The sequence below is a fragment of the Mustela putorius genome, unplaced genomic scaffold (genome assembly GCF_011764305.1).
Source record: "Mustela putorius furo isolate JIRA1106 unplaced genomic scaffold, ASM1176430v1.1 tig00000450_pilon_pilon_pilon, whole genome shotgun sequence".
NCBI classification, from domain to species: domain Eukaryota; kingdom Metazoa; phylum Chordata; class Mammalia; order Carnivora; family Mustelidae; genus Mustela; species Mustela putorius.
In genome coordinates this window covers 12,026,832-12,039,389 of record NW_025421385.1, presented here as the reverse complement: position 1 = coordinate 12,039,389, position 12,558 = coordinate 12,026,832, and the positions used below count along the sequence as shown (strand labels likewise).

Here is a 12,558-nt window from a genome sequence, read left to right as displayed (position 1 = left end):
CTCCAAAGCAAAGGAAACAAAAGCGAAATTGAACTTTTGGGACTTCATCAAGATCAAAAGCTTCTGCACAGCCAAGGAAACAGTCAATAAGACAAAGAGGCAACCTACAGAATAGGAGAAGATATTTGCGAATGACACTACAAACAAAAGGTTGTTATCCAGGATCCATAAAGAACTCCTCAAACTCAACACACACAAAACAGACAATCATATAAAAAAAATGGGCAGAAGATATGAACAGACACTTCTCCAATGAAGACATACAAATGGCTATCAGACACATGAAAAAATGTTCATCATCACTAGCCATCAGGGAGATTCAGATTAAAACCACATTGAGATACCACCTTATACCAGTTAGAATGGCCAAAATTAACAAGACCGTAAACAACATGTGTTGGAGAGGATGTGGAGAAAGGGGAACCCTCTTACACTGTTGGTGGGAATGCAAGTTAGTGCAGTCACTTTGGAAAACAGTGTGGAGATTCCTCGAGAAATTAAAAATAGAGCTTCCCGGGACGCCTGGGTGGCTCAGTTGGTTAAGCAGCTGCCTTCGGCTCAGGTCATGATCCCAGCGTCCTGGGATCGAGTCCCACATCGGGCTCCTTGCTCCGCAGGGAGCCTGCTTCTCCCTCTGACTCTGCCTTCCACTCTGTCTGCCTGTGCTCGCTCTCACTCTCTCTTACAAATAAATAAATAAAATCTTTAAAAAAAAAAAAATAAAAAAAAAAAATAAAAATAGAGCTTCCCTATGACCCTGCAATTGCACTACTGGGTGATTTCTCTTTCTTATTCGGAGGGCAGTCCGCGACGAATTCCACAAGAGCTTGTGGTCCTTGAGCTTCTCCAACCCTCCTGTGGGATCAAGTCTTGCCCTCCCCCCTCTGACAGGGATACAGAAGTGCTTCCTGTCTCCTAGACTGAAAATTGAGAGCTTCTATTCGCACTTCCTTTCCCTTCATATCCTCCAGTCAGTGGTTTACTGAGATTCTATTTTCCCTCCAACACTCACTGCCATCTCAACCCGGGTGCCCAGCATCTGGAGCATTTTTCCACTGAACTTTTTGGTCATGCACATTAGCAAAATATATTCATATATGGACCTCAGATTTTAAAAGTTTTTTTTTTTAATTGAGATATAACTCAATCTTCCAGATTTAAATTGTTTATGTGTTAAACATCATATTAGTCTGCTGGCATTGCCACAGACGGGGTGGCTTAAAGAACAGACATTTGTTTTTCCACAGTTCTAGAGGCCAGAAGTCTAAGATCAAAGCGTTTTCAGGGTTGGTTTCTGGTGAAAGCTCTCTTCTCGGCTTTTAGACAGCTTCCTTCTCACTGTGTCCTCACATGGGCTCTTCTCTATGCGTGAACGGGGGCCAGGGGAGGCTGGGGATGCAGAGGGAGAGAGGAGAGCTCCTACCTCCTACCTTCAAATACAGTCACGTTAGAGGTCGGAGCTTCCGTACATGAATTCGGCAGGGACACATGTCAGTTGGTAACATACGAAGGTTCTATTAAACTATTTAAAATACATAAAATATACACTAAAAAACATAGCACTTTTAAAGGTAAATGCAAATAAGAATGCTGATATTTTCTTCCCACTCTCTTAGTGGATCTCCTCGAGTGCACGTAGGAGTGCATTCCTGTCACTCGACCCCGTGGGCCTTGGTGATGACGACAATACCCTGACAGTTGTGTCTGCTGCCGGGCTTTCTGATACAGCTCAGCCTCTGTAGTAATCTTTATAAAACTTTGGTTCCTTCTTTTCCCTTCTTCAGAAAACTTTGGTGCCCCAGGGTGCCCAGAGGACAAGCCCATTGCCAGCTTGACCCTCAGGGCACTCCATGTCCCACCACAACCGTTGTCCTTCCTAATGACCCGCGTGGGGCCCTTCCCCCTCCTCTGCAGGTCATGGGCCTCTAGCTTGCCTCATCACCACCTTTCCTGTTCCTCCAACATGCTCTCCCTCTCTTCTTGAGTTCTGTCCCACCTCTTGGTACGTGGTTCCCTGCTGCTCAGCCATGTTGCTTATGCTCTCTTGGGCACCATCTTATTTTTCAGCTGGATTATAAATTTCAAGAGCTCATGGCCCAGGAATTTCTTCTTCATTTCATAGTCCTTCTCTGAACACAGACTCTGACCCTGTCTCTGTTGCTGAGGTGCTTCTCGGTCATCCTTCCCGAGTGGCACCATCCACGGGGCAGCCCGAGAGGTCCCAGGGGTGGTGGTTGGGCAGAGACCACCATGGAAGCCTTGTCGGGACCAACTGACTTGCCAATCACACATGTACCCATGCTCCGCAGCTTTCTACTGCCAATTCCTCAACCCACTCCAGCTCAGCTTCTTGCAAATGGTATTTCCCAGAAGTTGGTAATATATTCTCCTAAAGATTTAATAGAAGAAAAGTTGGCTGCTTATTTGAAAAGTATGCTCTTGGCTGCCAACTCCAAGTGCCTTAAATTAATGTTGACAAATGGGGGATGTATTAGCAAAGCATCCATCTCTAGTGCCTGATGGAGCTCAAGACGTGCATGTAAATCATTCAGATGACAATTTTCTGGGCTGAGCGCTCGGCGTTTACCTGCCACAACTCAGTGCACCTGTTCACAGATGACAGCGCTGGGACACTGAGGATGATTTGAGACGACTGTCACTCAGGAGCAAAATGACTTCCAAAAATCGAAACGCAAGCTTGGAGCTGTCTCCAAATCCTCTCGAATTCCCCTTTAAAACACATCAGCAAATGCTCACCTCGACTAACATAAAGATATCAACTTACCCCCTGGACTTGAACTTTATGGCTGTCAAGCTGCACTGAAGCCATCTTTGGAGACCTGTTCACTGAAACCCACCCACCCTTCTTTGTGAAATGAATATGTGCAAGTGGAAAATTAGTTTCTGGGCTCATTTTAGGAGGCGATTGTCCCCAAACCTGAAGGGTTTAATATTTAAACTACTTATTTTTTCCTTATTTACCTGGTAAACTTGGCAGCGTTGGCGACTGTCATAATTGTGTTCAGAGTCCAAAAATCATTCCACAGAGTATATTTCAGGTATAATATGGTTCAATGTCCTGAACCAAGGTTATCTTGCCAACACCTTTGAGTGCTTTGTGGCAGCCAAGGATGGTACCCGGTACAGGGAGGTCATGTGCGTGACATGCCCGGACCTTGCGGGTTCCCATCGGGTGACGCTTTGCAGATGAGACTGTATGTGCAGCAATCCTGCAACGGTTACTTATTGAATTTTCTCTTCGATTCTCCATATTTTTTCATGGTAGCCACCCGCGTGTCTCTCACACTGACAGGAAAGGGCTGAGTGGATGAGAGCGACAGATTTGGGGAGACGCCAACACTGTTCACAGAAATCTCTGCCAGTCGTTTTTGTTTTTTTTTTTTTTTTTTTTTTTTTTGGCCAGTTGAATATTTCTTTGAGATTTTTGATCGTTTTATTTTCCCAAGAGACCCATAGAGAAAGAAAGGAAGGGGAGAAGGAGGATTGGCAGAGGGAGGATCCACGGAAAAAGAAAAGAAAGGAGAGAGAATGAAAAGAAGGAAGAAAGGGAAGCTGGGGGGGGGGGACAGGAATGGAGAGTACGAGAGGGAAGGGAACGAGAAAGAGGAAAAAGGAAAGAAAGAAAAGGAGAGAAAAAGAAAGAAGAGAAGAGAAAAGAAAAAGAAAAAGAAAGCCCGTCCTGCAGTCAAGCCCACCCACTTTTAAAACACTGCCTCTCTGAGAAGAGTTTAGCTCAGGTCACACTTTCCCTCCAGCCGCCATCTTCCACGGTGGCTGTTGGCACAGGCCATCGGACCATTACAGATGGCACCGGGGGAGGGCACTGGGCCGGCCTTCTTACTTCTCCTGGACTTGCGCTGGGGCCCGAGTGGGGAATACCCACGTCGGCTGCCAAGTGAAGCATTTTCGTAGCCTGAGTCACACAGACAGACCTTTCGTCTGAGAGCACAAAACAGGCAAAGAAAGCACAGAATGCTGATCCTGAAAGGCAGGGGAAGGCCCACGGTTCCGTACCGTTATACCCACTCAGGGTAATTCTTAACTCCATTATTCTGTGCTTCTGTTTTGTGGGAGGGTCATGCGAACTGCTAATGAGAGGGCGAGCTGGGGTCCCCTCCTCACTGTTTTCTCTAGACCCTGCTTTGAAGCCCCGTGCCACAAACCAGCATGGAGGCTGGCAAGTCTGTTCATCACTGGGGCTTAATTAAAATACACTGAGCCTTGCAGAAACTTGTGGGTTAGAGTAATGGAAAGTTTAGGGAATCAGAAACAGAGACAGATCCCAGGAAGAAAGGTCACATTTCCTCTCCAGCCCTGGATTTCTCGCCTTCCCTTTCCTCCCAGACTTCGTGTTCATTGCTTCTCGAAATGTATCCGTTATTTTTCTAACAAAGAACAAATCAATTTTATGATTACAAGTATTTGGTATTTACATACACAGAGGCATTATCCAAATGTTCCACTGTTTCATATTCCTTCGTATTGCATTAACTTACAAACACGTATTTTTTTCATGCCCCTACTATGTGTTCAGCAAGTGTGGGGTGCCAGGGATGCCGTTGTGAGCCAAGCTGGACCAGCTGGGCTGCTTTCCTCAAGGGAAGTCTTGGTGGCGTCTCTTGGTCTTTCCATCATGTTAAGAGCACAGCATTTGGCTTGGTCTTGGGAAGTGAGCTCGACTTTCACAAAGTGTCAAATGGTTAAGAAAAATAAATGGTTTTGAATACAGCACTTGTTACCAGCAAATAATTACATATCATTGAACATGTCTCTCTAACAGTGATGAGACAGCAGTATCCTGCAAAACACGATGTACACATGTTACTTCCAGCTCCGTGAATCAGTCAGCACGGCTTCCCACAAGTGTTGCTTCAGTTGTTGGCTGAGCTAAGGCGCTTTGGGACAGTGTCCCAGCGTACAGCTTCTACATCCAAATCAACTGTGTGTGTTTGTAAAAATTCCCATTTTTTTTTAGTCTCAGGGCAGGTCCACAGAATAGAATCTCAAGCACTGGGATCAGACACCCGCCTTTCCAGCAAGAATGCCGCCAGGCATTATTGTTCAGAGTAAAATTTAGAAGTGTTGTTTTTGAGAGGCATCTGGGTGGCTCAGTCGGTTAAGTGTCCTACCCTTGATTTTGGCTCAGATCATGATCCTGGGGTGTGAGATCGAGCCCCACATTAGGCTCTGTGCCAGGTATGGAGCCTGCTTGGAATTCTCTCTCTCTCTCTCTTTCTCTCTCGCTCTGTTCTTGCCCCCTGCTGTGCACACACATGCACACACTCTCTCTCTAAAAAGAAGAGAGAGAGAGAGTATTATTTTTGAGCTTTTCTCATTAAAATCAATGCAAAAGCAGTCCATCAATTGAGTCAAACTAAACAAACCCAACCCAGCCTTTGGGGTGGGGAGCTGATATCAGCTAGGTCTATGATAAGTTTCCTGTGGCAACACATAACCCTTCCCCTCCCAAAGCAATAAATAATGATATAATATTGCTGTGTTCAGCTGGTTGGGCCAAGGACGGACCTTCCTCAGGTCATTTGCTTTCTCACTTTCTTTATCTGCAGAGCGAAGTTGTGGAATTAATGATCTTTATGCACCTTTTTTGTTCACGTGAAGACACGAAGCAGGTTCCTGCCATGATGGCCAGTACTTTTATCCCTTCCTGTCTACACCACCTTCCCACATCTGACACAAACAGTGGCCACCAGGAGATTAAGGCAGAGAGAAAGAATAGGATTAGCACAACAGAAATACGTCTTAAGTAAATTATGCCTTCAGACTCTAATTCTAATTATTTTTTCTTGACGTCTTCTTTCTCATGAACAATGTCCTTTGTTCTGTTAGTGACTGAGTTCATCATTTTAAGTGATTCATTCATGTATTAATCCATTTATTGAACACTTAAGAGTGCCCAGGTTATTCCAGGATAGGGCCATGTGTTGAGGATGTAGAAATGCACAATAGTTGGACGGACCTCATATGGCCTTCTTCTCCTAAAACTGGTATATTTAGCCATAGTCCATTGACACCCTTTCCAATCCTAGTTTCCCCCTCCTGAAGGAGTGGTGTAGAAAATATTTTTAAAACATAAAGACAACAAAAGGAAAAAAAAAAAAGACAAGTTGGGGAAGGGCAGAGGGGGAGAGAAAATCTCAAGCAGGCTCCATGCCCAGTGTGGAGCCAACTCAGGACTCGATCTCATGGCCCTGAGGTTATGACCTGAGCTAAAATCAAGAGTCAGATGCTTAACCAACAGAGCTACTGCAGGAACCCCTAAGAACCCTTCTTTAAAAACACCTTGGGGCCCTGGGTGGCTCGGTTGGTTAAAGTCTCTGCCTTCGGCTCGGGTCATGATCTCAGGGACCTGGGATTGATCCCCGCATCAGGCTCTCTGTTCAGCGGGGAGTCTGCTTCCTCCTCTTTCTCTGCCTGCCTCTGCCCCTACTTGAGATCTTTTTCAAAAAAATAAAATCTTTTAGAAAAATAAAAATAAAAATAAAATAAAAACATCTTGGGGCCCTGGGTGGCTCAGTCAGTTAAGTGCCTGACTCTTGATTTTGGCTCAGGTCATGATCTCAGGGTTGTGAGATCAAGCACTGTATAGGGATAGAGGCTGTGTGCGGAGCTTGACTAAAATTCTCTCTCCCTCTGCCCCTCCCTCACCCTCACAAGTGCACTCATGTGCATTCTCTCTAAAAAAATTTTTTTTTAAACTGATTTTCCCTTAATTATATTGGAATGTTTTTAATGACAAAATTCATGAAAGGGCTACAGTGTTTCCAAAATTTTTCTTGCTTAGTTGATACCACTTAAGTGTTTTAAACTAGGGGGCTGCCTGGACTTACGAGTTTCTATCTATATCTTGGATTCAAGGTGGGAAAATGGTATTTAGATTTATCTTCCTGATCAATTTTATATTCAGGAGAGAACTCTACCATGAAGCTGTTTTACTCAGCTGTTGTTCATTTCACACAACCTGAGCAGATTTTTGATTAAGGTTTACAGGCAAGTCATGATATAAATTATGCAACCCCCCCAAGACATGGACAGACTCTGCCCTCGTTTTGTAGGAAGAGCCCGTGAGTGAGCACAGAAGTCTCCCTCCCTCCGCATCCCGAGATATGAAACAGTCTGTGCCATCCCTCGGCCTCCGTTTAGAAACATGCATTTTCCCATCACAGAGAACCTCCTCTGTCGCGATTACTAAGTTAAAACAACACAAAATTTCTTTTTCCTTCGCTGTGTATGTAAAGCGATACCCAAAGTTCCGCAGTCCAGTTCAATGGTGAGCTGACCCTCCCGCGGGACCATGAGAGGCAGGGAGTATTTTCCCCAGAGGGTTGGCAGAAATGGGAGCTCATGCCTCCTTCATCGGGCAAACTGTCATGCGGGTGAGGAAGAAATGCCACGGCGGGAATCAGAGGGGCTGTGCGCAGCCCTGGGTGGGAAACAGGTGCGGGAGGCTCCGGGCGCTCGCGATGGCACATGGTTCCCGCTTCCGATTCCAGACCTTTCCCAGCACTGCTCGTGAAATAGAAATCCTGAATGCTCTTTTCTGGTGCCTTCTTACTACGCAGTAAATGACTGATTTCATATCATTGGGGAAGCTTTTTCCAAAGACTAAAACTAGACTCACGCTGCTGGAGAAAGTAGAAAAGCATATGTGCGTGTGGGAGGTGGGGCGGTAATTTGAGGCACGGCTGCGTTTGCTTTTTATGAATGTTTCACACTTCCGCGGAGGAATGCAGAGACTCCAACACGCAGGACCGTGCAGTGCGATTGTGAAAAGCAGGTACAGGCCAGCTTGTTTTATTTTTTTATGAGAGAGAGAGAGAAACCGAGTGTAAGTGGAGGTGGGAGGTGGGGCAGAGAGAGAATCTTAAACAGGCTCCATGCCCAGCACTGAGCCCTCTGGGGGCTCGATCTCCGTGACCTGAGCCGAAATCAGGAGTCCCACACTTAATGCACTGAGCCACCCAGGTGCCCAGATTTTTAAAATTTTTATATTGAAAAATCACCTCCTTCAAAACATCTGAGAATTCTCAAAATTCCATATATCTAATAAATTACACATAATACCAGTTATAATTTTGAAAAACCTGATATTTAAAAACTAATGATGTTAATGTATTAAAATATACATATATATGAGTCCTGGCGGGGCCATGCCCTGAACACCACACTTACCTCTCCACAACAACCCAGTGATGTAGGACTGTCCCTACTTTACATATGGGGAAACTGAAGAAGCCTAAGGAAAATGAAGGAATTTATCTGAAGTCAAACAGCTAGAAACTAATGGAAGCAGGGTGAGAGCCCACATGTTTATTTTGACTAGGGACCATATCCAGTGGTTCCGCATTTCCTCAGCAAGGTCGTGAGCAGAGAAGCTATGCAGGCTGTTTGCTCATCCTCTTATTATCTGGAATATTTTCTACTCCTATTGTCTAATTTTGTTGTCACCATTTTTCACAGCCACTGGATCAACAGCCACATTTGTCCCTTTCATTTTAATAATGTCAAGGGGGCGCCTGGGTGGCTCAGTTGGTTGAAGGTGTGACTCCTGATTTCACCTCAGGACATGTTTCCAGGCTCCTGAGATTGAGTCCCGCGTCAGGCTCTGCACTCAGCGTGGAGTCTGCTTGGGAGTCTCTCCCTCTTCTTCTGCCCCTCCCCAGGCTCATGTGCTCTCTTTCTCTCTCACTCAAATAAATAAATAAATCTTAAAAAGAAAGGAATATCTATGTATTTTGGGGAGTAACCGAAAACAAAACCACAGGAAGAACACAGGAAGACCATATCACCTTGGAGATTGTGTTGAAGAACTAAGCTTTGAAATGCTACATAATCTTGTATTTTCCCTTTGATTCAGGCTCAGGTGTAAGACTTAGATATTTTACAAAGTACCCCATGTCCTTTTTAATGGCAGCTCGAACAGGCCTTCGGGTAGAGATGCTGCACTTGGGCATTAAGCTAAGGCCGTAACTGTCTGTGAGCCTCCAGGCTGATGACGGACACATGACTCCAGTTCCCCGGGCCCGGCTTCTTTGCTTCCATCTTGAATGACAACATGCTAGGTATTAGGTGTCACTGCCCCCACTTCCTTGGCCCCCAAAATGTCCGAGAGTGGGATAAGCCTTACTCATCATGCTCTGTAACGTCCTCTAGAGTGGAAGCCATGTCTTCCTATTTTCAGGGCCTTGTGCTGCCTGGCACAGAGTACATCCTTAGTTGATGAATAAGGAATACGTAAATAAAGGAGCCCTGTTTGAGCAAATGGCAGACAAAATAGGTTCTGTGTCTTGATATCACACTATTTTTATGAAAATGTGGTCATAGAAGAATATTTCAGCTCCCAGGTTGGGAATCTATGGTCCAGACGTTCAAATAAAGCCTCAATAAAAGAACTAGAAACTCAGAAGACTTCCAAGAAAAAAGTGCCCTGCACAAATAAATTGTAAATATTGCTTAGATAGGAATCTTCCTCATGTCTTCCCATGACCAAAGTTTGGTACTTTAAGCTGGCCCTACATCTGTAGGCCTTCCTCTAAAATGGGAAGTTCCAAACAAGAGCCATTCTGGGGTAAACCACGGTGCCTAAGTATGGATATAAATGGCTGAAAGCAAATATTGAGTTTTGGGGGGCAACTTGTAGCAGCTTCCACAAATGGTATATTATAGAAAACATACACCAATGACAGTGAAATCATTACTTTTTTAAAAAAAGAAAATTACTATTGTCTATAGATAATATAACCCACAATCATGTATGAAGCGGTGTTTGCCATGTTGCTGTCCTTTTGAACAGATAAGAGGTTGTCTATAGTGCAATAAAAATTCACGAACATTCCATGGCCAGAAGGGCACTTGGAGAGCACCGAGGCCCCCAAGGTCTTTTCAGGGTCTTGCCTGTGGTGCTGGGAGGGACCTGGCCGAGGCGTGGCCAGGAGGGGACATCCTCGAGGCAGCTCTAGCTTTTCGATTATACTCCACGGATACTGAAATCCAAGATCTTTCCTGTGCAAGGAGGAATTCTGAAAGTGTCTGCTCAGCCCCGCTGTGTCGTTATAGAAAAGGCCTCCAATTTGAAAATTCAGTCTTTCATAATATTGTAACATGGAGATAAAATATCCCTACTCCCCTTAGTATTCCTGACGGAGTCCCCTGCAGCCAAAAAACAGTCGTGACACTTGTTCTCTTCCTGTGGCACTTGGTCTGTCTGGTAGACAGTGATTTGCGTGCACCTCTGGCCACGTCTTGGGCTGCTTTCCCTAGTTACTAGGCCCGTATATTCATGTTTTCCTTTGCCCTTGCTTTTGAGCCCGGACTTTACGACTTCTATTAGCCACGAAAACTTGGACAAGTTATTTCTTCTGTCTTGGCTTCAGTTGTCTCATCTGCAAAACAGTTTCTACCCTTTGGGGTTGATTCGAAGATGAGCTGGGAGAGCGGGACGCCTGGCGTGCCAAAACCACCGAGGAGAGCCCTCTGTCATCAGTAATGATACTCTTGAGTAGAACCAAGGTTTGACCCTGGCTCTTTCCTCATCAGGGAGGAGCTCTGAGGATCTGCTGCTTCAGCGCTGCTGAAGCCCGAGGTCCTTTTCCGGGTGCCCCGTTGCTTCTGGGTGGCAGCTTCTCCACGAAGTCACCCCACTCTGCTGCTTCTCCACGTGGGACCTGCAGATGTGTTTGTATCATGATGCCTTGAGTCACGTGAGTGTGGCAGATTCTTGTATCAAAAGGTTTAAGCTGAGCTCAGGATGTTGCTACTCTTCCTTCCCCTCAACGGCACCCCTCAGGAGGCCAGGATGGAGAAAAGCAAATACTTCTGAGCAGCAGCTTTGCTCAAGAAACCATGCCAAAGCTGCGGCATTTAAAACAGAGTGTGAAGCACTGCCCTGCCTTTTAGGACCCTCCAGTCCTGTCGCCAAGACGGGGTGTAGTATCAGAAGGCAGCTGACCACCCCAGGGATGTTTTATGCAGTGACAGTGTGGTACAAAGGAAAATAAGTGAAGATCAAGGTGGCTAGAGAGGTCGGCCCTGGGAGTGCGAGTCCTTGGTCTCAAGGAGCTTGCTGTCTTTGTGCTCTCTGTGCCAGAGGAAGGACACTGAGAGCAAGTTTGCTTTTCAGGGCAGAAGGAATCCTTGGGTTGATGGACTCTGGCGGGACTTCAAGAAGATTCAATAGCCAATTGAAACAAGCAAAATCTGGAGGTGAGCCCATGAAGGTGGAGTGGTATTTCACCTCGAGAACTTGAGTTTGAAGCTGGGGAGCGTGAGCAGACTTGGCCAATAGGCAAATGCGATCGGGCTTAATGCTGAGATCCAAAAAGTCCTTCCAGTCCTAATGATGTTTCTGTCCTTTCTTACACAAAGACCAAGTACCTTAAAAGCTAGGGCCCTGATGTTTGATGTCAAGAGTCTGTGTGATGAACGCTGGTTTTCTAACATTTTAATTAAAATTACATCAGCACAGAAGAAGGCACTGATTCTCAGATACAGCTTTGCCGATCTACTCCGATGATCACACCTGTGTAACCACATCCTGGCTCAACAAATAGAACACTACTGGCACATCTCCCTTCCCTGGTCCATTCCCAGTCACCAGAGGCAACCGCTATCCCAACGCCTACACCAGACATTAGTGTCACCTGTTTCTAACTTTCTAGAAATGGAACTACCTAGTACCAATTAATTTATGCCTGGCTCCTTTCTCTCAACCTTACGTTGGTAAGATTCATTCAAGAGTTGACTTATTTACTATACTGAGCAGTATTCCATGATATGAATGTGTCACACTCGCTCCATTCTGCTATTGAGGGACACTTGGATTGTGTCTTCTTTGGACTATCACATACCAGTAATGTCGCTATAAATACTCTTATACCTACACTGAGCAGATTTAAGTGTGTTTCTGGTAGGTATATGCATGGGAGTAGAATTTCAGGATCCTAAATTCTGCATCGATTCATTTTCTATAGTTGCTGTTACAAAGTTTTTCCAAAGTGACTGTATGAATTTATACTCGCACAGGAGTTCTGAGCCTTATACACAGCTTTGCTGACTCTTGAGATGATCATCTTTTTAGTTTTAGCCATTTGGAGGGCATAATCTAGGGTCTCTTTGTTGTCTTAATTTTTAGTTCCCTGATGACTGATGTAGAATATTTTTTCACATTTTAATGAGCTATTTGGGTATCTTTTTTGTATAGTAAATTTTCCAGTCTTTTGCCCATTTTTAATTGCAATGACCAATTGTTTTAGTTAATTAATTTGTCTAAGTTCTATGCATTGCTTGGATGCTAGACTTTTATGGGGCCCAATTCTTGAAGATACCTTCTCTCTGGCTGTCTTGGTAGCTTAGTGATCGGCAAACGTCTCTAGGAGAAAAAGTAGCTCCTCTCTCCAGAATTCTCTTTTCTCAGAGATTTTTGGTCCTAGACCTCAGTTTCTGGGCAGCTCTTTAATGACTCCAAACATGAGTATGTGTACCTGATGGTTTATCTGGATTTACTGCTAGTTTTTCACTTCC

At 45.0% G+C, this 12,558-nt stretch overlaps 1 protein-coding gene across 5 annotated transcripts in view; it reads left to right on the top strand.

Moving 5' to 3' along the window:
• The window catches only part of SCAF8 (SR-related CTD associated factor 8), a 222,746-nt gene that overhangs the window by 194,408 nt on the left and 15,780 nt on the right, over window positions 1–12,558 (top strand). For 3 of the 5 annotated variants that reach the window (XR_001177198.2, XR_006606800.1, XR_006606798.1), the window contains 2 exons: window positions 10,576–10,739; window positions 11,159–11,241. The exons of the other annotated variants lie outside the window; for them this stretch is intronic. The gene's annotated coding sequence lies outside the window, so the exon portion shown is untranslated. The remainder of the gene's footprint in view (window positions 1–10,575; window positions 10,740–11,158; window positions 11,242–12,558) is intronic. 5 annotated transcript variants of the gene reach the window in all.